Source organism: Protopterus annectens, chromosome 3.part1, assembly GCF_019279795.1.
Source record: "Protopterus annectens isolate FY-2018-M chromosome 3.part1, PAN1.0, whole genome shotgun sequence".
Classification (NCBI taxonomy): domain Eukaryota; kingdom Metazoa; phylum Chordata; order Ceratodontiformes; family Protopteridae; genus Protopterus; species Protopterus annectens.
In genome coordinates this window covers 579,970,481-579,997,155 of record NC_056732.1, presented here as the reverse complement: position 1 = coordinate 579,997,155, position 26,675 = coordinate 579,970,481, and the positions used below count along the sequence as shown (strand labels likewise).

The 26,675-nt window shown below is 41.9% G+C and overlaps 1 protein-coding gene across 2 annotated transcripts in view; it reads right to left on the bottom strand.

The window, feature by feature from the left end:
• Positions 1 to 26,675, bottom strand: part of ZBED4 (zinc finger BED-type containing 4) — a 457,399-nt gene that overhangs the window by 315,768 nt on the left and 114,956 nt on the right. The window lies entirely within an intron of this gene.

Below are 26,675 nucleotides of genomic sequence, written 5' to 3'. Positions count from 1 at the left end.
TAGGACTGCAGATGCATCCTTGAAGGACATCAATGCAGTCATAGTACTGACAAACACAGGGGAACGTATATGTCTGAATTAAGCAGTGATGAAATTGCTAGGAACTTCACTGAGCACAATTTTACTCAATCTCTCCCATTTCATAATACATAACATCCATACCACACTTACAGAGGCAGATATCCACCTTCCACAAACACAGCTACCCACACCCACACAACTGCTATGGTCTGGTTTCTCTCTACAGTTATTGCAAGCAAAGAACAACACTTTTTAATAAGGATACCTACCAGACAAGTCTGCATAGCACACTTGGTCGACCTGCATCATCGCAGCTTGGGGTCCCCCCCCCAGCAACTGCAACACTGCCAGATAAAACCACTGCTATGGTCTGGTTTCTCTCCACAGTTATTGCAAGCCAAGAATAACACTTTTTAATAAGGATACCTACCAGACAAGTCTGCATAGGTGGCTGGATATTTACAGTTGTTGTTATTAGCAGATGTGGTCCTTAACAGTTATGTTTTAAACATTGTGATTGGTTATTTACATTTCCTTTTACAGCACATTTGTTAATTTTACTAGTTATTTTTTAAACATTGTTTTGGCTGGCGTGCACACCTGCAAGCCCCCCCCCCAGGCAACTATAGCTTTGTCTATTGCCACTGGGTGGCATAACTTAACAGTATACTTGCTGTATCTTGTCCCAAATAGATCTGCCTCCACACTGAATACTTGTAAAGTAAGGTAAGTACCATTTACTTGGTGTATTTTGTCCCCCAGATAGAGTTACCCTCCTTTGTATTACTTGCACACCAAGGCCATAAAGGAGTGTTTCTGCAACGAACTGCTTACACTCCTTATTTCCTGCTTCTACCTCTTCCTTGCTTAAACTTACATTACAGCTCCAAGGCTTCCACTTCTTATTCTGATTGCTTTTCTTTGCAGTCTTCTGTGAGGGGGCGGGCCAGATCTGTACCTGCTTTTTCTGGTTATACCTTCCCATTTTGTATCTCCCACCTCTAACTCCCTCCTCCCCCATGCACATTAACTAGTCTATATTAGTGGGTCTCCTTGAGTGGCGCCATTTTGAAAGTTATCTTTTGACCTGCTTGTGGTGAGGAAGCTTCCCCAGACCCTTTTCAATATGACTGCATCAGTATAAGTAAATTAAACCAGTACAATACAGCCAAACAGACACATTTGGTGTCAACAGAAACAAGTGGAAAGATACATTTGGTGTACAAAGAAAAGAAATGAGTAAGCCCAGGGATATAACTGGAGTTAGTTTTAGCCCAGTTGCACTCGGGCTCACTCCACTCCCCCCTCCCTGATTCCTATTCCCACCCACCCCCACTAGTGCTACATTTCAACTGAACTTAGCCACTCCCATCATGCTAACCACCAATCACTGAATCTGCCCCACCCCTGTACCCATTTCCTTCTCTTCCACTATTCCACATCCTGTAAAGCAGTCTTCCATCTAACTACCTTACACCAATCACTCTTCATCAGTCTTCCATCATCCACCACACCCACCCCATCTCAAGCAGATCTCTCACTCATGACCAAACCCAACCAAATCATGCCCAAACTACCCAAACCCACATACATACACCTCTTACTATTGCTCCTAGATGTATCCATCCTCCCACTGCTAACTTCTATCACCAACCACCAAAAACAACTTAATTTTATCCACATGCCAAGAAAAACTACTTCCACTAACATTATTACAACACACCCTTTTATTCAACTAGTCCGATATCATTACCAAACCTTCTTTATTCACCACTATGCACACAGGTTACAGCCACACTACCAGTCCCAAACAACTAGAAAGAACTTTAAGACCCTAAACAAACTACTCAAACTCTATTTTTACCTCAGAACCCAACTCATTAGCTGCGGTGATATACACCCAAACACAGGCCCACAAAATCTAGGAGCCCCAACCCTCAACCTGAATGATACCCTACTCCACCGAGACAAATCCACGCTCCTCATTTCAAATTAAAATGTCAGAAGTATATTAAACAAAGTCCACAACCTTCATGCACTACTCTCCTTTTATCAACCTGAGATAGTCATGCTAACAGAGACTTGGCTTAAACCAGGCAACCACAACAATGAAATCACTCCACCAGGTTACAATATAATTCATAGTGACAAAATAGGTAAAAAAGGGGGGGTTGCTATAGTGCATAAATCTCACCTCATCCTTGAGAAAGTAAACATAACAACCCAAGACCTCATAAAGTTGAACTCACTCTAACAAAACTAAAACTTAATGATAGTAAACACATCAACATCATAGGATGCGACATCCCCCCCCCATGCAACAATATCCCTATTACAGAAAAACTCCTAGAATGGATATCTAACTCCCTCCCCCAGGAAAGCATAGTATTAGGAGACCTTAATACTGACTGGCAAAACTGTTCTAGTCATAACCCACTCTCCCATATTAACCTACATGGCCTAACCTAACTCATCACTTCCCCCACAAGAACAGACAAGAGAAACAAACATGAATCCACTCTACATTGGATACTCGTATACCACCCATCACCGATATCCGTAGCAGGGTATCTACCAGACACTGAGTGACCACCAAGCCACATTCTTACTCGGATCAAAACCACCACAACTGACCCAAATATCTACATGCCTAATTAGAAACAAAAAACACTTTAACCGCTCCAACTTTATAAATGACCTAAAAATGTGCAACTGGACCCCCCCTAAAAAACCTACCTCTTGATGAAGCTGTACTATATTTCAATACTACCTTCTTAAACATTCTTAACCATCATGCCCCCTCCAGAACAACAAGAATTAAAACTAAATATGCCCCCTGGTTAACCCCAGACACAAAATCCCTCCTCAAAAAAAGAAACAAGGCTGAACCAACTACCTCAACAGTAAATCCCAAGCGAACAAACAAATATATGTTGAACTACCAACAAAGCCAAAAAACTCACCAAAACAGACAAAACATCTTACTACCAAAAGTTATATAATAAGCACAGGAACAACCCACAAAAATTTGGGGCAGCAATTAACTCTATTCTACAACCAGGTAAAACAACTACCCCAACTCCAAAAATAGATAACAACCAAGAAGACATCCCCACTCAATTTAATAAAGTAACCTAATGATGCACAGCATGTGATTGGATACATTGTATGATGAGCTGGTAAACACCAAGTGTTTTCAGTTGTTTATTAGATCTGAAGAAGCTACATGTGAAAGCGCTTAATCTAGCTCTGCACCAGTTTTGCTTTATTTTTATTTCATTCATTAAATTGTTTAGCTTATCCCTGCTGTGGACTACTGGTGTGCTTTTATACAGTTTAATAAATACTTTAAAGAAACCATCCAGACCCTTGCAAACAACCAACCCTATGACAATATCCCCACCCCTGCAAATCCACCCCCACCCCCAACTAACAATTGCCCCAAGTTCAGCTTCCACCCAGAACCAACAAAATCAATTGAAAAACTACTCCGCAAGCTCAAACCAATGTCTCTAGCCGCAGATAAATTACCTGCTGAATACCTCCACCTGGTTGCAGAAGCCATATCCTTTCCTGTCTCCATCCTAATTAACAGATCCATCTCCGAGTGTATAGTACCCAAGCTATGGAAAATATCACATCATCATCCCACTACATAAAGGGGGAACCTCCCTGGAACTCAATAACTACCGCCCTATAGCCCATACTACCCCCTTTATCTAAAATTTTAGAGAGGGTAATACACAAGCAGCTAATGAAATATCTCCAAGAAAATAATCTAATAGCAACACAGCAACATGGCTTTAGACCCTTCCATAGCACCTCCACCGCACTAACAGAATTCACCAACATTGTCAATACTCAGAAACAACGGACTCCTTGTATCTGCCACCTTCCTTGACTTGTCCAAAGCATTCAATATGGTTAACCACAATAAACTTCTTCTTTCACTAGCAACTCTAAACCTTACCACCCCTGCCATTTCCTGGTTCAAACACTACCTAGAGGGAAGGAAACAAGCTGTTATGTGGCAAAACTAACTCTCCTCCTCCCTACCAGTCTCCCTAGGAGTATCCCAAGGCTCCATCCTGGGGCCACTTTTTTTTACCCTCTTCACTAATCAGCTCCCAAACAGTATTCCTAAAGCCTCTATAGTGCAAAATGCAGGTGAGACCACCATAATATGTGCAGCCAAATCAATTGACATTCTTCACTCCCCAATTCAAGAATGCTTTTTCCCAGCAGAAACTTGGATTACAAACCAAAGGCTCATTCTGAACCCAAGTAAAACAAAGCTAGTACTCTTTAGCTCCCACAGAGCCACACCTCCCACTGATTCTTTCTTTATCTCCTCCTTTAACAAGACCACAGTCACTCCCACAAATCATACCAAACTATTAGGGGTTGAAATAGATAATCAGCTTAGATTTGACCTACATATTTCTATAATCATAAAACAAGTACATAAAAAACTTGGCCTACTGTATCGCAATAAAAAATTCCTCACTGACCACTCCAGAACTACAATAACGAGGACTCACCTACTATCCACCCTACTTTATGCCTCCCCGTGCTTACAAATCTCCACAAATCTGACCTAAACAAACTTGATAATTGTTATACTAAGATAGCCAAATTCACTACAACCTCTCCCATCAGAACACATCACTGTAATTGCTTAAAAAAACTCAATTGGCTAGAACTACCACTACTACTACAACTCAATCAACGATCACTAGCCCACAAAATAATACAGAACTCTGAAAACACCCCAGCCCTACAAAATCTTTTGCAACTCTATACAACCGCCAGGCCCCTGAAGTCTAGCACACAAAACCTCCTCAAAGTAACCAAATATAACAATGAAGAGGGTAAGTCTGTCTACAGCCACTGTATAACAAAAACCTGGAACTCCCTTCCTGCCCACATAACTGACAACAAAATCCCCATCACAGTTCAAGAAACTTGTTAAAACTCACTTTTTGAATGAATCGACTGTGCTCCTGTACCTCCCCTGGCTAATGTCTCATTAGAACACTTCACCTAACTTAAGTAACTCTGCTAAGCCAACCAAAGTACTGTGCTCACTTAGGACTGTTAATCAACTGCTCATCCCATCTCTCCAGGAGTTGGGGGAAAACTACCCCAGCAATATTGAGCTCTCCATAAGCAACTAAAACCAGAAGACATATTGTAAATCAATTTGGTATCCTTCTCAACTAAAACCAGGCAAAGACATATAGTGAATCAATTTGCTATCCTTCTCAACTATAGTGAGCATCATCTGCTCTCTCGGAGCCTTACTCTACGTCTCTCTGCTTTTACTCTGATAGTACATCAATCACAGGAATCCTAAACTTAGGAATATCTTCTAAAATGTAATATTATATTGAAGAGAACGAAGGTATCCTACCTGTTAGTTAATATGTATGCCAAAGTCTCTTCTATGGAAATTGTATGTCAAAAGTCTGTCATTAAAACTATGTTTTGTAAAAAATTGTTCTCTTGGAGCTTTTCTCCCCGGGCCTCCACTGAAAATGGCCTTGTAATCCAGTTGGACTCTCCCGGTCAACAAATGTAAAATAAAATAAATAAATAAACAAACATACCAGTCAAATTTAAGGCTTATCCCACCTCTCTGCAAAACACTGCTGTAATGGCTTTGGCAAACAAATGAAAATTATTGATGGGTGTTGGTTCAAGACTCCCATCCATATCTCTCAACAGTACAGACTTTTGCAGAAAGTCCAGATTTTTTTGTCTGTTTTTCATAAAACTGCAGTTTTCTGTCAAATCACTGGCAAATCATTGAACAATGAAGTCAGAATATTGACAGGCACTTGATTTTCAGACTTCATATCCTTAAGAAAATTCACTCTAATCCAAAACGTGTTTATCAACTTTCTAAGTTTATAAGTGCAATATTTATAAATGTTCCCAATTTTTGGGCCTTTGTCCCCTATTATTTATAGCCTTGTCCAGATTTCTTGTTCTATGATGTTGAGAGGGATGCTGCCATCCCTTCCTACTGGAGCCAGTCCACTGCATTTGCACAAGTGTCCCCCTCAGCAGTGCAGATTTGCTTTATAGTTCTTTTACATCACACACACACACACACACACACACACACACACACACACACACACACACACACACTTAATGTAGACAAATCTGTTTGTTCAAAGTCACCAAACATTTCTCCAAACCCAGTTTTATGACACCTGCTACCAATCCACTTGACAGGTCTGCAGCTGTAAATCTTGTTGTCCATGTTATTTCTTTTCCTTGGTTTCATTTCTCTTACTTGTAATGTTACTTTTACTCATTTTCTCTCCTGCCTTCCATATCTACCCTAATTATTACTTCTAACAAATACTTTTTCCCACTCTTTCTTCTTTTCCTCTCCTCCTCTTTATCCACTATTTGAACTTTTCCACTCTGACATTTGCTTTATGAGTAAATAATGAACTGTCACCCTTACAATGTCAGCACATTTCAATGCTACATAATATTGTATTTAGTCTAATAATAGGTTCATAGGTAGGTACTAGGCTATCAGGCCAAGGGCCTAAGTAAGCCTAGCCAACAAGGTTCCCTGGCTTATGCCACCCAAGAAAATTATTTTCCTGTGCCACTGTTGAGCAGAGCCACAAAAGTGATTCCCGGGATATATTTCCAATCCACTCAAAGATTTTTCTTGAAGAGTGCTAATGAGGAACTTTGCTTGACATAGATGGGTAGCTTGTTCCAGAGTATGGGAAGTTCTGTGACAGGAATCTCTCCCACCAGCATGTCCTATTTATTGTGGTGACAAGGTTTAGGTCCCTAGAGCGTGTAGCTCGGAGGGACTGGGATTTCTTTAGGTGTAGCATGTCCAACAGCTCTGGGTTTGACATAGCTTTATATGTTAGGCAGAAATCACCTTGGAGTAGGCAATACTATGGAGTAAAGCTGGAGTTTTTTGAGACGGTCAGTGTAGGGCATCTGTTTGGAGGCCAGTAATCCTCTTTGTGAGGTACTTCTGTGGCCTTTCCAGCTGCAACAGATGTGTGAGGTACATTCCAAAAGGGGCTTTGTACTCTATAATGGGTCTGATGAGTGTTGAGTAGAGGGGGAATGTGACCTCTTTTTTCCCTGGATGAGAACCCTTTTGTGATGGTGTGTGCCATGTAGAAGGACTTCCTGACTACTGTGACGATGTGATTATCAAAAGAGAGACTACTGTCCACCTGGGTCCCAAGGTCTCATCACACATTCAGTGTTAAGTAGACCGCTGCCTATGTGGTAGTTCATGGGTACAGAGCTTTTAACAAAGGGGATGACAATGCACTTTTTGGCATTGAACTTGAGGCCATGGCTCTGACACCAGGCATCTGTCTCAGTGAGGCCCTTCTGTAGGCTGTCCACATCATTTGGGGACTCTACTATGGCTCCTAGTTTGCAGTCATCTGCGAACTTCATTAGCCAGAGGCCTTCTGTGTTAGCCTGTACTTCAGAGAAGTAGATACCAAACAGGAGAGGTCCCAGAACTGAACCCTATGGTACTCCACTTGTCACTGGTTTGAAGTCAGATTTGGAGCCTGCAACTTTTAGTGTGGGTTCGGTCAGTGAGCCAGTTGGCAACCCATCTTGTGACATAGGGATTTATACCTAGTTTAGTGAGTTCAGCTATAATTCCAGAATGGGGGATGGTATCGAAAGCCTTGTAAAGGTCAATATATTCTGTGTGAACCACCTTAACCTCATCTACGGCTTTGGTGACTGCCTCAAAGAAATCGATTAGGTTCAGGAGGCATGATCTGCCTTTCACAAACCCAAACTGGGTGGGGTCCAGAGTTTGGAGGTTACCAATGTCTTTGTTTATGAGTTGCAGAGCAGGCTGGTCAGGCTAATAGGGCGATAGTTCCCGGGATCAGTGGTGGCTCCCCCTTTGTGGAGTGGGATAACTGTTGCTGTGCACCATTCCATGGGCACAAAGCCTGATGTGAGGCTATGATTGAACATAGTGCTTAGGTGGGGAGCCAGTTCGTTCTGAAGTTCATGTAAAACACAGCCTGGGATGTTGTCCAGTCCCATGGATGCTGTGTTTTTGGCTTTAGAGAGAGTGCAGCTTTTACCTGCGTAGTTGTGATTACAGGGACTCTGCATTCTTCCTGTATAGATATGGGCCCTTTAGGGGGTGAGAGGGGGGTAAACTTAGCACTAAACATATCTGCCAGGATATTGGCAATATCAGTTGGTTCTGTAATTTTCATGCGTTTGTGCTGTAACTCAGAGCAGATCTGGGTGTTGCCACTGAGATTCTTGACATAGCTATAGAAAGCTTTGTGGTTGTCCTTAGAATCAGTAGCGATTTTGTTTTCATAGCTAGCTTTGGAGGCTCTTATAAGGGATCTCAGCTTCTTACTGAGGCTGACCAGGGAGCTCCACCACTCATGGGATTTTACTCTCTTTTGCAACAGTTTCTTCCTTCTGTTGTATAGTTTGTTTATGGCGGGGGACCACCAGACTGGCTTCCTTTTTTTGGAGGATAGCATCTTGGTTCCATTTGGGATAGCACGATCCATGCACTCGTGTACGTGCTTATAGAGTGCATTTGTGTAGGATTCAGCAGTTGTAACTGTATTGTCCATCTGCATGGGTGTCATGAAGTTCGCCACTTCTGTCTTAAAAAGCATGAAGTTGGCTTTGGAGAAATTTTTTACCATGGTTTCCTTAATGGGGGGTGGGGGCGGGATGTGGATATCTAGGGTGATTAGCTTATGGTCAGATCTGACCAACGAAGAGTTGACTTCAGGTGTGGAACACTGGTCACTCATGTTGGTAATGGCTAGGTCTATGATATTGTTGCCCTTGGTGGGGGTGTGGATAAGTTGAACCAGGACACTGGAATTTATGAATTCCAGAAAGCGTTGAGCGAAGGAGTTGATACATGAGTGTTTTCCCAGTTAATGGTGGGGTAGCTGAAATCGCCCATTATTAGGGTGTTTGGTTGAACCCTAATATTTTCCAGTATATCAAGAAAAGAGGAGTGGAAATCCTGGGGCATGGTGGGGGATCTGTAGCAAGCTACAATTTGGATTGCAGTTTTGCCCAGAGTTAGTTGCACTTGGATAACCTCGGATGCATTATGCTGAGCAAAGTACAGTTTTGTACCTACCATAAATGTAGATGTTCGAGTGCGCATACAGCTGCAGTCATCACACTTGGGTTATCCTGCCGTGAGGCGGGTCCTCGGTCGGCCCAATTCCAAAGTCTAGGTCCGGTGTCGGTTGTCGTCGCTTCTTCCCTGACATCAGTGCGGCAGGGGTATAAAAGAGGCAGCCGACGCCATTTTCTTCAGTTTTTCTTGCCCCAGATGTCAGGTGCCCCCAGAAAGGAAGGCAATACATGATGTTATGCAAACATACATAAGTAGATAAATCAAAACAGTAGTTGCAAGCAAATACACCATAAAGGAATACCTCAAATAGGTTGTATGTTAAAGGTGTTTGTCATAAGCCCTGTCCTAAGAGGGGATGGAGGGAGGGTAACCTGGACTGCAGTTGTATGAGCACTCGAACATCTACATTTATGGTAGGTACAAAACTGTACTATGTTCATCGTGCATACAGCTGCAGTCATCACACTTGAGTAGAATCCCAGAGCTAAGTAAGGGTGGCTGGTACTAAGCGGAATTAGGAGGGGCTAGAATGTCCTGCAGGACTGCTGTGGCAAAGCCCGCTCTAGATTTTGAGTACAGTGGAAGGTGGTAGTGCTTGGTGAAAGTGTGCACTGAACTCCAAGTAGCTGCTTCCAAAATGTCCTTGGTAGGGACCCCCCCTGAGGAAAGCTGCTGAGGTAGCTGTAGCCCTGGTGGAGGGGGATCTGATGTATACAGGCACTGATTTTCCATGAAATGAATAACAAAAGCGTATGCAGTGGGTTATCCATTTTGAAATAGTCTGTTTGGAAACAGCCTTTCCTTGAGCACCTGTAGCATAGGACACAAAGAGCTGCTCAGATTTCCTGAAGGACTTTGTTCTGTCCTAGTAATAACGTAGTTGCCTGTGAATGTCCAAGGAGTGTAGTAGCCTCTCCCCTTTGTTCTGTGGATTTGGATAAAAGGTAGGTAAATGAATAGTCTGATTCAAAGCCACACTGGATACTACCTTTGGCATGAAGGTAGGGTTGGTTCGTAAGGAAACCCTGTCCTTATGGAAAATGATGAATGGTTGCACAGCCATGAGGGCCTGTAGCTCAGAAACCCTGCGTGCTGAGGTAATAGCCAGAAGCAAGGCTGTTTTCCACAACAAGTATTGTAGATCTGCTGAAGAAGCCGGCTCAAAAGGAGGCAGTGTCAGCTTCTCCAATACGAAGTTGAGGTCCCAAGCTGGTGCTGGTGGTTTCCGTGGGGGTTTTATATTTTTTGCCCCTCTGAGGAACTGCCTTAATAGAGGATGTGAGAATAAAGGAGGATCCGTATTGTATTGTGCTGAAATGGCTGAAGTGTGGATCTTGATGGAAGAGAAGGAAAGGCCACTGTTTAACATCTCAGCTAGGTACTGTAAAATCTGAGGTATATTTATTACCCAAGGATTCTTGCCCTTTGCTTGATTCCAGGAACAAAATCGTTTCCATTTGGCGGAGTAGGTTTTTCTAGTAGAGGGTCTCCTGGCCTCCAAGATGACATCCTGTACCTCCTTGGAGAGAAGAGTCTGTTGGCAAATTAAGGTATTTTCCATGCAGCTAGATTTAGAGTTCTGAGCTGGCTGTGAAGGGTCTTGTAGTTGTGCTGGGACAACAGAAGAGGAACTTGAGGTAGGATCCATGGCGGTGAGTGTGACAGGCTCTTTAGGAGAGGATACCAGTGCTGTCGTGGCCAGTCTGGAGCAATGAGAATCATTTGTGGCCCCTCTGTTCTGGTTTTTAATAGGACTTTGGTCAGTAGAGGTAGAGGCGGGAAGGCATAGACTGTCAATGCTGTCCAACTGAAAGAGAGTGCGTCCACTTTCCAGGCCTGTGGATGATAGGTCCTTGAGCAGAATTTTTCCAACTGGTAATTTCTGTGGGTAGCAAATAGATCTATGTCTGGCTGTCCCCATGCTTGAGTTATCTTTGAGAAGACTTGAGGATGCAACTTCCATTCGTGTGGGTCTGTCATATTTCTGTTTAAGTTGTCTGCCAGTGTGTTGTCCTTCCCTGGCAGGAATTGTGCCTGTAGTTGAACTTGTAATTCCAATGCTGTGTTCCACAGGGTCATAGCTTGCCTGCACAGGGGGTATGAATGCGTCCCTCCCTATTTATGTACCGCATGACTGTGGTGTTGTCTGTCCTTATTAATAGCTGGCCCGGATGCAGTAGGTCCTTGAAGGTCATAAGAGCATTTTGCACAGCTAGCATCTCCTTTTGGTTGATGTGTATGTGCATCTGTTTATGGGACCATTTTCCCTGGATGCACTGATCTGCCATGTGTGCTCCCCAGGCATAGTCTGAGGCATCTGTTGTGATGATTTGACTTGCTTGTGGTATACAGAAAGGGAGACCCGTGTTTCTTTGGCATGCTTGAGCCCACCACAAAAATTCCTTTTGAAGGCATGGAATGAGTGGCAAAATTGTTTCCAAGCTGTGGCTGTGTTGAGACCATAAGTTCTTTAGGTACCATTGTAGTTTCCTCATATGCAGCTTTGCAAATGGTATTAGTAGGATGCAAGATGCCATGAACCCCAGAGCCTGCAGGATTTTCCTTGCAGTTAGCCTGGTTAAAGTTGCCATTTTGTTGAAGTATTGAGACAGTTTCCCTTGTTTGTCTGGCTTGAGGTAAGCCACCTGGGCCGTTGTATTTAAGCTGGCACCCAGGAAAATTACCTTTTGAGAGGGTATTAGTTTTGATTTTGTTTTGTTCACTGTGTACCCCAGGCAGTTTAACAGTTTTATCACAAATGCCAGATGCTGCAATAGAATGTCCTTGCTGTCCGCTTGGATCAGGCAGTCGTCCAGACATGGGTAGATTTGTATTCCTCGTTGTCTGCAGAAAGCAATTACTGATGCCAGGCATTTCGTAAACACTCTGGGCGCAGTAGATAAGCCAAAGGGCAATGCAGAGAATTGATAATGGGTTGAACCTGCAAGAAATCCGAGGTATCTTCTGCAATCTTGTCTGATAGGGACATGCAGGTATGCCTCCTTGAGGTCCAACCTTACCAGCCAAGACTCCTTGCCCAGCATGGGAAGAAACTGCTGTAATGTGAGCATCTTGAATTTTGGTACCTCTAGATATGTGTTTAGAATAGCTAGGTCTAAGATGGGTCTCCAATCTTTGTCCTTCCTTGGTACCAGAAATAGTCTGGAATAAAAACCTTGACCTTGTTCTTTTGCAGGTACCTCTTGAATTGCTTTCATATCCATGAGAGCGGAAATTTGTTTTTGTGCCTCTGCCCATTGATTTTGTGGCAGGTTTGGCATGCCTCTCATTTTTGGAAGGGTGTGAAAGTGGAACCTGTGGCCTCTGTCTATAATACCAGAATCCATTTGTCCTTTGTAACAATGTGCCAGTTTTTTGAAAATAAGGCCAGTTTTCCACCCAAAGGTGCTGCCATTATAGCTTTGTTTGGCAGGCATAGGGGAAAGTCATTGCGTCTGTTTTCTAAATGACTGTGGTCTATCTTCTCCACCTCTTGGGGCTGGTGCTTGCCACTGCCTAGCTCTGCAAGATCCTTGAGGTTGTCCTCTACCCCTTGGGCGTCTGTATCTACCCCTTTGGGGTCTGTCCATGGCTGGAAAGGACCAATTTTTTGAAGGCCAGTTTCTGCTGAAGCATGGAGGCTGCACCTGCAAGAAATCTTTAACTGTTTGCATAGATTTCGCTTTTTCCTCCATTTTCTTTAGTACCTCCTCAGCTTTAACACTGAACAATACATATTTTTGTAGTGGTGCATCTAATAACTTTGCTTTGACATGATCTGGTAAGGTTTGCTCTTTGAGCCAAGCGTGTCTAAGTATGACAGACCCCGTGACAGCAGCTCTACATGAGGCCTCTAAAGCATCAAAACCACACTGTAAGGTATGTTTCCCCACTTGCTCTGCTCCATGCAACAAATCCTGCAACTCTTTCAAATCTGGTTGTTCTGTTTGTGTCATTTTGCTTTTCAGCTGAGATAGCAAGAACTGCTGGTACTTTAACATATGAAATTGACAGTTTAATGCCCTCATGGTTAAAGTGGCTGATGTATACACCTTTTTCCCCCCACCTTTCTAATGCTCTGGAATCTCTCTCTGAAGGTAAAGGGTTTTTAGCAGTAGAAGCCTTAATCCCCTTGGAACCCTGAGAAATAGTTTCTGGGTCAGCAGTAGGGCTTTTATAAAGGAACTGGTGAGAATCAGGAACCCAGTAATATCTGTCTGGTTTAACAGGGGCAGGAGGTAAAGAGTCTCGATTAAGACTGGCTTCTGCATACACATCATCCAAAATAAGTAAGACAGGAGGAATAGCCAGGGGCCTATGCTGGGAAAGCAGCAGAAATTCCCTGAGCCTTTTCTTGGAATCTGAGTAATCTTGGCCTTCCCAGTGGAAGTGCTCTCTCAATGTATGTAGGGTTTCCCCCAAAAGAGTAGTCCTCGGGGGGGGGGGGGGGGGAGACCGAGGGAATAGACTGCTCAGCATCAGAGTCTTCAAATGGGGAATAGGCGTAATCCTGGTCCTTAGAAAGGTCTGAGGTAATAGAAGCCTGGTCTGAGGAAGGGTAGTCTTCCTCCAACCTGGGTCTCTTGTCTGAGGGGCGTTGAGAACCCCTGATGAGTGTAATCAAATCCTCAGCCATTTTAAGCATCTGTTTTTTAGGCATGGGGCCTTGAGAGGGGGTCTGAGGACCCTGTTTTTTAATTTTCATTGGAGCTTTAGATTTAGTGAACGATTTAATAGAGGAGGTGGTAGGCCTGAAAACGCCTTCAGAAATGGCAGGCCTCGCTAAACTTTCTGTTTCTCCGCCAAGAGTGGTGTCGGTATCTGCAGTGGGAATGGAGACAGAGGAACCTGCAACCTCAGGTACTGAAGTCGCCGGTAAAATAGTTTAAATCGGTAGTCAGGGGCTGCGTAGGCACCTCGCTGAGAACCGGTAGTCGGGCCTTAGCGTGATCTCAGTACTCTGTGCAGGCCTCGGATGTCTGTCCTTATCCTTGCGTTTTTTGCCTAAAACTGGCGTTGGAATATCCGCCGACATGATATAATTAAATTTTTTGCCAAAATAATGAAGGGCGAACTCCGCCCGGCGCTTAATAGTGCGCTTATTTATTTAAGTTTGATTACCGGGGAAGTCCACTGGGCTAATGGGCCCATTTTCAGTGGAGGCTCGGGAGAAAAGCTCCAAAACAAACAAACAAATCAATACATATATATATATATATATATATATATATATATATATATATATATACACATACACAGATTACAAAATAATTTCAAAGTACATGCTAATCCAAGTTCAAATTCTGAATTACAATGATAATTCCAGTAAACAAGTAAAGTCAAAGTCACTCTAAGAAACAAGTATCAGGTGGCTGTAACAGAAGAAACACAACAATCCCACTTTTGTTTTGAAAAAAAGGCAATACTTGGGATACTACTGTTTTTTGTGCTGTTCACTAAGCATAGTGCATTATAGAAAGGAGAACAGGTGCAGACTAGGAGGAGGTTAGTCTGGGGCAAATGGAGTAGAAAGTTTAGGTATTAAAGGCAGAGGAGTGCAGTTGCAAATTCTGATACGAAAGAAGTAGGAATGAAGCAGAGTTCTGAAGTTGTTTAGGTTGGTACTGGTCCTTAGTGACAAGGCAGGGCTCGTTAAACCTAGCACAAAAACGGCAGGCCGAGATGTCGTGGTCTGGCCCTAAGCAAGGTATACAGTAAGAGTGAAAATCCTTATGCGGTATTTGCTTCCCACAAGAAATGCAATTATTAACGTTGTCTGACATCGGTCTGAGGCAAGAAAAGTTTCCCCAACGGGGTACTTAGCTTTAAAGAAGACTTCGGTTGAAATACTTTTCGTAAATCTCAGGAGCTGGCCGACTGGCACTTGCGAACTGCTTTTGCTTCGGGCACCGCGCGGCAAGAAAGACTGGAGAAAATGGCGTCTGCTGCCTCTTTCATACCACTGCCGCACTGACGTCAGGGAAGTAGTGATGACAACAGACGCCGGACCTAGACTTTGGAATTCGGCCGACCGAGGACCCACCTGACCAAGTGTGATGACTGCAGCTGTATGCACGATGAACATCTAGCCTGGAGGTGTGGATATCCTTAATTAGTATGGACACACCTCTGCATTTGGTGTTCCAGTCCAGGTTACGTGGCTGAAAAGTGTGGTATGAGTTATAGCCTGGAAGTGCAGGGGTGCTCTCCGGAGCCTTGAACCAGGTCTCAGTCACTGCACAGATATCAATGTTCTCCACTTTAAGAACTGCCTCGAGTGAGTGCATTTTGAGATTTAGACTTCTAGCATTGAGTAGCATTACCCTCAGTTTTTGCTTGTCTGTTCCTGTTACGGTGGTGAATTTGTCATTTGAACCTTGTCTAAAAAAAGCACTATAGTGACGGCAAGAGCCTTAGCCAGTATCCGGAATCCCAGGGATGACAGGTGCAGGCCATCTCTGGCAAAGCCTCATGGTCTGTCGACCATGTTGTCCCAAGCAAACAGATACTGGATCCCCTTAGAATGACACCAGTAACTTAGCCAATTGTTGGAAGTCAATCATTTTGGCCTTGTACTGCGGTATCATTCTGGGTGATGGCAGAATGCTACTCAGAGCTACAAGATCAGAGAGCTCTTCTATGTCTCTTTTCATGTAGTCCAGGGAGGTACATTTCAGGTCATTCACACCAACAGAGACAATGACAGAGTCATATTTGTACTTGTTGTGGGGTGACCTGAGTGCGTGGGTTATGTGGCGGATCCTGGCACCTGACAGGCAGCTGACAGTAACCTTCTCCTTGCTTAGCCTGGTGAGTGGGACATCAGTGTGCCTGACTATATGTTTGTCCATAATATCTGAATAAGTGAGTGAGATTTTCATGACAGCATCAAAAAAACATTTTCCTTCCTTTTGTGTTTTTTTTTTTTTTCTTAAGTTTTGGATTTTTCTTGGCATATTGATTGATTTTCTTAGTATATTTTATTTTTTTATTTATTTTCAATTTGTTTACCTGGTTAATCCGACTGGACTCAAGGTGACTGTTTTCAGCAGAGGCTCGGGGAGAAAAGCTCCAGATACATAGTAAACAATTATAAAAAAATAATAAAAATAAATTATACAAACATAGCTATTTTGTACAAAGAGCATAGAAAATATAAAATGAGTAAAATCAGAGTTTTACAACTGATGCAGCATGCAGTGGTTAGAATATTAAGAAACAATTAAACAAGGGAATATACAACAAATATACAATTGCTTGAACATAAATTCAAAAAGAAGTTTCCATAGACAAACAGGGTCAAACTAGAAATCATAACTATATTGATATGATTTATATTGCATTAATCTTGTTTTAATGATTCTTTATGTGCATTTGTATGTCATGTGCACAAATATTTGTATTCATCTATGTATTTACAGTATATTGACAAAGTACTGGGTCACATTAGAGGCTTGAGAGGTCATTGTTAAGAAACTGAGAACTGTTGTAAAGCTTGGCATTGGATACCATAAGTTCAGGTTATGCTATAAGAGAATAACTATGTAAAGATAACCACGTCAGCAGCCAGAATGCATTACAATGTTTTACTGTGCACATTAAGAATGGATAGATTTGCCCAAACTCTGGACTGACGTGTGCCTTTTTTTTTTTTTTTTTTTTTATTCCTGGGGAAATGCTATTCAGAAGTGAAGAGACACATAAGGGAACAGTTTTAGTGACACACCAGGCTGTGATTTTTTTGATGTCTATTGTCATGCAAAGCTAACAAAATAGTTGAATCTACCAAGCTGGAAATGTGAGACTGTAGAGGGGAGATGGGAGGAGTAACTTGGCCAGGAACTGAAACTTGCAAATCTGCTTCTTGTGAAAAGTTTTATTTATCTCAGTAATTTGTTGACACTTTTGCAAGTTTCTTTCAGAGAATGTGTAGTACAGCAATAGGAACAACGTTTGTAAAACTCAGCGCATACCAATGAATGACACATGAGCTGCAGACTCTCAGACTTGGCATTTTTTTCAGGTGGTCCATTCAAAGTGAATGGAAATCTAGTCTGACAACAAAAGGTAGGGCTATTTGTTCACACAGTCTGTGCATTGAGACAGATTTAGCTTTCAAAAGGAATCACAATGTCTGCCCCCATGAGGGCAGACAAGAGTAAAAAAAAAATAAAATTAGAAATGAGTACTTATTTTGCTGCAGGCAGCTTTAGGAGGTGCAGTAAATCACAGCAAGATAAAAAAAAATGTTTTTTCATTGTTTGCCCATAGTGGTCCTTTAAGAAAAAAGGCAGTTTCTAACTGGCGCACACACACACACACACACACTTACCACAGTTGTACACAGAAAACATTGAGGGGGGAGGGGAAGCTACAATCTACACAACAGTACAAACTACTCTATCCTAAAACTCTATAACTCGACGCACCAAGTGAAGGGAGGAGAAAGGGGACCTATACTAACACTAACAAAATTCTGAAGAAAAAAGATACTCAAAAAGGTTTTACCCACTTGACTAAACTGGAGCTCAAGAGATCACGATGCACAAGCTATTCGTGGCAAATGAGATCTGGGAATGGAAGGCAGTGGAGGTGTACTATGGGTATGGGGAGGAGTTTGGAGCTCGGAGCTGATGCTAGTAAAAGTTGCTGGCTCAGATCCGATACTGATCCGTAACCCACAGGTTGAAGACCAAATGAAGTAAACTACTTCAGATCTACAACTAAATACTTCACAGACCTAATAAAAGGTAAAGGAGAAGAATAAGGAGCAAAAACGTCAACTTCTTGTCATTGGCAAATGAGGAGAACAGAGCCCTGAGATTTAATTTGCATCCTTGATGGCAGCAAATGAGATCTGAATCTAGGAGGGCAGCAGGGGGTTATGGGTAGGGGTGGAGTCAGAGTCCCAGTTTCACATGTTTGGAAGTGCTGAAACCAGATCAGAGATTGGCTCCCAGACCCAACTGTTAACCATGACGAAACTGGACATCGGATACAAGCATTTAATATTAAAAACAAGCTTCCTGCTCTACAAAAATCTTCCACATCTTTAAAACTTAAAACAATAGCTCTCAAAAGCAAAAAAAAAAATTAGCCCCAATAATTAAAATAAGTCCTATGCCTAAAGCAGGTATTCCCCAACAGGAAACTTCAGATACTGTAAAAACACCATCTTAAAAGGAGAAATATTCCTTTTAGTTACAAAACAAACATAATAATATATATTTTCAAAGAGCAATAATTTCTTTGTGGAAGGATTCCCATATGGGGACTTAACCGAAATTAAACCCGAAGCAATTGCTTGTCCTGGGAAGCCTCAGAACTGTTTCCTCTTGAGGTGGTGAGAAAGTACATACGCAGACTGTTTATTTCCATCCAAGGGGCTAGCCAATCGGTAGTCAGACTGTAGGTGTGGGATGAAGCCAGAACTTTGTGAAGTTGGCCGGCTGCTTTACCCTGGGCCAGATGCAGCCCTTATAGCCAAAAGCTACTGCAGCAGTGAGACTGAACACGCTTATAATTTATTTTAAGGGCTTGGGTAAGTACTTGTCCTTGGATCAGAGATATCTGGGTGGAGAGTACCAAACTAATTACAGAAAACAGAGTTGGACAATTGTCTAGGTGGTAGAGAATGTTATTGGCTAGTTTGAGTTGGCTGTACTTCAAAAAGTTATCAAACTCCATCCAGTTTAACTGAGAAAATAGGAAGCAATGGCAAGTTTTGTTGGGGGCACTGGTTGCAAATGTAGCTATTTTATTACAGCACTGTTCCAACTGCAGCAAAAGGGAGAGGCTGACATTTTAATTATTGCAAAGGCACAGGATCGAAAGGGCAGTACAAATGTTGATGCAGTTATTTTTCTACATTGAAAGGAGAAACCAGGTGAGACTCTGTAGAGGAGGCCGAACTTCGCATGAGATTTTTTTTTTTAAACTGTACTTTGGATGCACTGGGCACATTTTATTGAGTCATCTATGACATCATCAAATAATTTAGTGCGAGAGACAGCTTCCAATAATGTGTTTTGTGCAGATGTGATTTTGAAGTTTTACTTATTTATTTAATTTTTGTTGCGGTGGTGGTGCTGCGGTAGCGTTGTCGCCTCACAGTAAGACGTCCTGTTCGATTCTCAGCTAGAGCGTCTTCTGTGTGGAGACGTGCGTGAATGGGCGTACCTTCGTTGAAGGTTGTGCGTCAGAGCTGGCAACTCGGCACGTAAAAATCTACTGCCAATCATTAGCGGACCGGAGTTTCACTGTGGCGACCCCTAACCGGGAAAAGCCGAAAGGTGCAACAACATTTTTTTTTTTTTTTTATTTTTAATTAAAATAGAGCTTGGGAGTACAACTTTGGTTTTACTTGGGTCAAGGATGAGGTAGGGCTGATAAATTAAATGAGAGAATAGATCATGGAGTGTGTAATAGTCTGTCTTTTTAATTAATCCAAATATTTTGGGTTTCTAATACCATGACAGGAATGGACCCCATTCCTAAGTATTATTAAAGTTCATGAAATCAGCATTGTTTCAATCTTTGATGTTGGCCAAAAGTGCTCTTTCAGCACCTGCAATGTACTCAGAAATGACTCCTGTAAATAATACAGAGCTACATGCATCAGTAACATATTTAAATACAACTCTAAATTCTTTTTTTTGGAGACCCGTTGCTCCTACTACTATTGAAACTCTTTGGGTATCCTTCTTCCACAATGCCCTTATTTCTGCCTGCAAATCCTGATATTTTATGACTGTGTGTCTCTGTATGTAAGACACATCACTGGTATAACAAATTCAATGTGCCATGCTATTTTGGTCTTCTTTTCATGGACTACTATATCTGTTTTTTTCACATCTATTTTTTGAACTGTTGGCAATGAATGATCCCCAAAGTAATATAAACTTCACGTTTCCAGTGCATCTCAGCTAATTCAATATTATAATTAAACCAACATGTACGTAGCTCACTATCCTAGGCTGCCAATATCAACCTTTCACCTTCTGGTTTAAATTCACCTCTCCTTTACCATTCCTGCGTTAGATCTGGATCGAAATGAGGTTGTTCCAGGAGTTTTCTGTTCTTGCAACTATATTTATGCATTTTCCACATTTCCTGCCTTCTCATCAGGTCCTTCACCTTATATACTTTCTTTTGTTTTTTGGCACTATGGTTGGAACTTGTGATATCAGCAGACATGTATGCAGTCCAATAATTGCAGACCTATAAATGTATTCAATTTTGAGGAAGCACATACTTCCCTTCAGAATGGGGAATATATATCTTGGTATAGACCGATTTTTATAAATCATTTGATAAGCATGACATTTCCTTTTTTCGTTTTCCTGTCCAACTGATTCAGTACCTTTTGAGCCAGTCAATCACCCCAAAACTGTAAGTTAGAACAGGAAGAGCAAATTGGTTTGTAGCTTGGACTTAGTTTCTAGATGCCGGTACTGTTTTCAGTATCAAGTTTACTCTCCTAAAATACTCCTTGCCAAGTTTTATTCGTATTTGTTCATGTATTGTTGATCCTTTATGAATATTTGATAACTGATGCACTCCTTCCTGCTAGAGTTCCTTTACATCATGTTCCTGTCCCAGACTGCTATTTTCCTGGTGCTGCAGCTTTACTGCTTTTAAGGCTCTTTTGCACATTTAGGAAGACAAAATGACATTCCTATATCATCTGAGAAAGTTTTGACCACTTCCAGTTGTGCTTTCAGTTCCTCATCTGATGATGTATACAGTTTTAAATTGTCCACAAAAAGATAAGTCTTTACACTTTGTTGTTTATTGAGAGCCAAATTGTACTGTAACCTAATCTATAATGTAGACAGCTCAATGAGTTAAGGGCAAGACAAAAAATCAGCAATGACAGAGTCAACCCGGAATATCCCCTCTGAAATTTTATCCCTGGGATAGTCTGCAGTGAAGACATGTCAGTGGAAGAGAAAATTGGAGTAGAGTCACCTGCTTACTGGATAAGTGCTCTTCTGCAAATAGCAAACGCCACTGCCATATGTATATGCAGACTGACATCCTGGAAGTGCAAAGAGCACATCCAGTCTCCTTGTAGACAGGAAAGAGAGGACTACATTGAAAACACACAGAGAGCTCTTTTGCTGTGTACTGACTTAGAGATCCAGTACAGGACTGAGGTCTCTAGTGTGAAAGCAAAGCCCTTGCTGATCAACCTGGAACTCTTGAACAGCTCACATGATTTAATACCTTAATTCTGGCTAGAGCAAAAAGGACATATGCAGAACAGATGGCCCCCTACTGCCTCCAGATTGGAGCAGCCGGGTAAGCACTTGGGAATTCTATTGCACCCTCCTGGAGGAGGACCACAGTACTCATGATTATTCTGTCTCATTGTCCTAACGCTCTGGAAATCTATGGATTCTGGCTTATCCCGCTCCTTCCACAATTTCTATTATTCGAGTTGCTTTGGTCTCTGACACGTCCTCCCACACACAAAAAAAAAAAACAGATGCTGGCTCCCCTGCATCCTAGAAAATTAAACTGAGGCAGTTGGAACTTGAGCCAACATCAGTTAGGGTACTTCTCTCCTGTTCACGTTTCAGGAGTTCTGCTTTTATTGACTGACAACAAGAGGTTACCATCAAATGGGCAGTCAGAAAATTGGCCATGGTGTCTTCAAAATCTCCAAGATGAAGCCAAAAATACCATCCAAGTATATGGACAGTGCCTGCCAATCTCAACGCTCCATCTGCCATATTATGTGCCAACCAAATGGAGATCCTGGATAAAAAATATCTGGCAGACAGCTTGTAAGTAGTTTCTTCTAAATTTCTCTTTCTGCCACTCTTTCAACTGTCATATATGTCTTCTGAACCAAGTACCTCTGGAATCTACAAACATAAGACATCTGATCTTCTTATTAAGGTAAATATGGAGGAAAAATAAATGAATACCTTGGACCACACAGAAAAGAGCAATTCATTGTTCTGAAGATGAACTGCAGCTCTGTGGGGAATGGGAGACTTTTTCAAGGCAGTTGTAGCTATTCACAGTTGACTTTGGGGTTGGAGGCGAGTACTGTCCAACCTATGGGCACCCAAAGAATCCTACAAGGCCATCACATCTGGGTTTTTACATAACATCTCCGCCAACAATTTCATTTTACCTGGCGGGGAACCACCCAAGAAACTGACTTAGGGGACTGTAAGGGTTTAATAAGAATAAGCACTGATGGAGAGGGATACTAGGGGCTTATTATGCCTTTGCATGGACCATTTTGAGGACCTCACAAAACTTTGGCTAATCCAGCAGGAAGTTAGGGAACTCCTATTTTGTGCTGGGCAGTCCATACACTTCTTTTTGAGCTTGTACCTACTCGACTACCTCCATTGGGAGGGGAAAGATTTCAAGGAGGAAAATGTAGGGACAAAATGCCAGCTGGGAACCAGGATAACGGTCTTCAGTGTACATGCGCAGCACTGCTGAGGAGGGGGGACACAGTCACTGAAGCAGGCAAGTCATGGCCCCCTGTACAGACAGCGAGAGTCCAGACGAAGTGGAGGCAAGCAAAGCGGCATGCAGAGTCAATGCCAACACTGGAATAAGGCCCTGCCAATAATCTCCGAGTGCCGAGACCTCAACTGACAACTCTTAATCAGCATCTAAGCAATGGGTCAGTGACTGAACACAGGGCAGACAACTCTGAGGATAGACTCACTAGGCCTGAGACAGCAAGGTCTGACAAAGACCCCAAGGATCCACCCTCAAAGGCTCAATGTGTGCTGTCCTGATATTTTCATAATATCTAGCAGTAACAAAGAGAGAGAGAGAGCGAGCGTGCATGTGCAAGAAAGAGAGGCAAAGACACACACACATGGCTGCAGTTCTATTTCACTTACCAGCAGTACTACTTTCCAGGCTTGTAAGCCCCCCCCCCCCACTCTTTTCTGCAAAAATACTCTGTTAAGACTCACTTTCCAGATGTTTTCTGGTTTCTAGCCAGTAGCTAAAAGATGATGGCCAATCCTGCTCCAATTTGTACTGCATTTAAAACAGTTTTTAGGAAAAGCATGCAAAAGAACCTCCTATTTGCATCCATGTCAGAATAAGTGCAGTACGTGCAGTTTACTGTAGCATATTAAATGACAACAAATGTCACTTTATTTGACGAGTGTTCATTTCTGATTCTCGTTTCATAAGAACAGTCTAATGATATGATCAAGACATACTGCTTTTGTCATCCAAAGGAAAAATGTAAACATGGGTGTTTGTCAGGAGCTAAATGGCAAGATGTAGAGTACTCAAAAGGGCTCTATAAGCCTACCAATGACAACTAGCAAGGTTAAGACTACATTCTAGCTAAATGAAATGTTACTACAAATTTCTTACAGTAACATGTTAGGACTCTCAGCAAGCAAATGCACTTAGCTGGTGATTCTATGTATAAGGACACATACGCGTCTTCTCTCAATGCAACTTCAACTTCTCTAAACCTTATCAAACAGCTGCCACTCCCTTCCCATCATGCACAATGCGACTTCCTAGCCATCTCTTAGGTCAGAGGAAAAGATTATGAAAATCAGAAAAGAGAAGTGAAAAGGAAAATACAAGACATGCAAAATAGAAGGGGATGGAGAGAGGGTACGTTACTATGGAATGACCTTTTTTCCCTACAGGTCTACTTGTAACACAAATTTTGAAGAGCTCCATCTTTAAGAACCTCAGAACAGAGTCCCTAGGTAATCCGTCTGGGTAGCTACTCTTTCATGACAGCATAGCCACATCAGCAGTGACAGTCCTGAAAGAAGATCTGGACCTAGGCATAAGTTTGTAGTCCCCCACGAAGGGTTTAGAGAAAAACAAGGTGCTGTACGAATACAGTCTAAAGGGGTATTACAGAAGAAGAATGCAGAAGTCGTCACATCTCTCATACAGTGAGCCCTTAAACTCCTTCAATTTACTTTAATAAAAGGCAATGACAGTTTACTAACCATCTAGAAAGGGAATGTTTGGTATCTTCTCAACCACTGAAATGTGAAAAAAGGACACACAGAACTGAATGCTCCTCTCGAGCAAGCAGGTTCATTAAAAGAAAAAAAAGTTGTATGTAGTTAATACAGTAGAGAAGATATTCACAATAGGTAAAAGCATACCTCAACATTTTTGCTCAAGAATTGCAGACAAAACCAAAAACAACGGGGACTCAAAAGGTGGAAGAGTCTGGTTCTAGAGCATAAAATAGGTACCCCATGGTGGAACTGGGTCCCGAGTAAAGGCTTTAGCTGGAAGGTCCAGAAAAACTGCAAACCTTCAGAAAATGCCAAGGAAGCAAAGTCTTAATCAGAATGAAAGTTAGAAATTGACATTAAATGGATCTTAAAAGATGAGAGACAAAATCAAAAAGACTATAGGAAATAAATTACAACATGTGAACCTAGGATGGAAAAAGGGGTCTAAACCCCTTTCAGCTGCCTAGATAGAGAACACATACACTATTCCTAGTAAATTATTAGACAGCCAATGTAGAGAGGAAACAAGAGTGGCTAGTTTCAAAGCATGCAGGCAAGTGTGATGCACCATCCTAGAAAGCCACAGCCCCAGAGGATTCTGCAACAGGTAGGGTGGAAAAATAAATAAAGTTTACCTGGTTAACAGTGAGCAATGATGATCACTTTGACTCTATGTAATCTGTCTTTCTGGAAGAATCTTGTCGGAGGAAATAGGAAGGGGAGGCCACAATCTTGCTATAAAAGAGCTAAGGCATACTTCAGCCACTTTTCCTGAAGCAAACACACTTTGAGGCACCTGTTGTTCGCTGGACAGCCTGAGGTCATAAACAGAAAAGCCACAGTGACAGAAGATTTTCTTTGCCTCTGAGGGACTAAATGACCACTCACAGGATAGGAAGGCAGCTGCTCAACCTGCCAACTAGTACATTTGCATTGCTGCCATGAATTGGCCTACTTAGATGGCCACTGCCATATCCACATGACCTTACAGCATAAAATGATAAAAGTGAGTCTTTCCTCACTTGTCAATATACCAAATTACTGTGCCATGTTATCTTACTACACATAGAACTCCACTGGGAAGACATTACTGAAGGAAAAGAAAACGATGACAGCTCAATACCAGGATGCATTTCCTCCATTCACATTTGTATTTTCACCACTACAAAGATTTTTTACTGTCTTCAGAAGTTTAATGAGCACTAAAATACACATGGCTGCTATCAACTCACTATATACTCCAGTACTGTCAACAGCACGTTGGTTTCTTTTAAAATCACCTTAATGAGAAAAAAGTTCCCAGGGTATAGTCCCAATGTTCACATAGCTACAATAGCATCCTCTGCAACATCGAAAAGGCTGGTCAATAAAAGATCAATCATCAATATTTTCCTTACAAATATTGCAAATTACTACAAGACCTAGCTACAGCAAGTTTCCATAACTTATCCCTTGGGAGATTTTGCACCTTGCAATGCAAGATGCTGCCGCCTCTCAGACCTAGCTACAGCAAGTTTCCATAACTTATCCCTTGGGAGATTTTCCACCTTGCAATGCAAGATGCTGCCACCTCTCAGAACACCTCATCCAAACTTTCTAGCTGTTCTACAAAACATACACAGTAGTTACTAATGTATTCAGGACCTTAACATATGTGCACGTAGGTCTAGAACAGCAAATGGCTTTAACAAGGTCCTCTTAAAAAATAGGATTAAACAATTTCCAAGTTCAGTAATGTGAACGCCTGGTTAAGAGGATGTCCAGACACCCTGAATCATCTGCCCACTGCAATGCTCCACCTCCACCCCATGCAGATGGATCCACTGCAACAAAGACAAGAGGTGTGCATAAATGGTTTCCATTCACTGCTGGAGGTACTGTTTTGCAGGATTTGGGTATCCCAAATTCGATGGTACACAGCATCTGAGCTTCCCCAGACTACTCACTGAAGTACAGTACCTCCATGTAGAGTATGGAATAAAGCACCACTGGAAAGGCTGCTACTATCACTATTAGAGCCTTCAGATATAAAAAAAAAAAAAAAAAAAAAAAAACAGAACTCCAAGGCCAGACAGGACTGCAGTTTAAAACTTTAATCCACCACCACAAGGCAATGTAAAGCACAAATGCACTGTAAAATCCACAATATCTTGCACAAATAAATCCACAAGGTTAAGCGCTTTCATCTGGAACCACCAGGCTTCATCAGAACAGTTTCACAGCTAACCAATCCACTTTAAATACAAGCACCAATCTGACAAGCGACAGCAATTAATCAATTAACAAAAGACAGTACCATTTTAACAACCTTATACAATCCTATCTACCCAATACATATATTTTCTAAAACATTTAATCTATTTCCATAATAAAATCTTGCAGTTATAAATATATAAAATGAACCTCAGTTCTAAATACTAGACCCGTCATAAATAGACTGAAAGTCAGTATAAAACAGTATTGTACTAATAATTTGTGATATGTTTAAAAAAAGCCCTAAC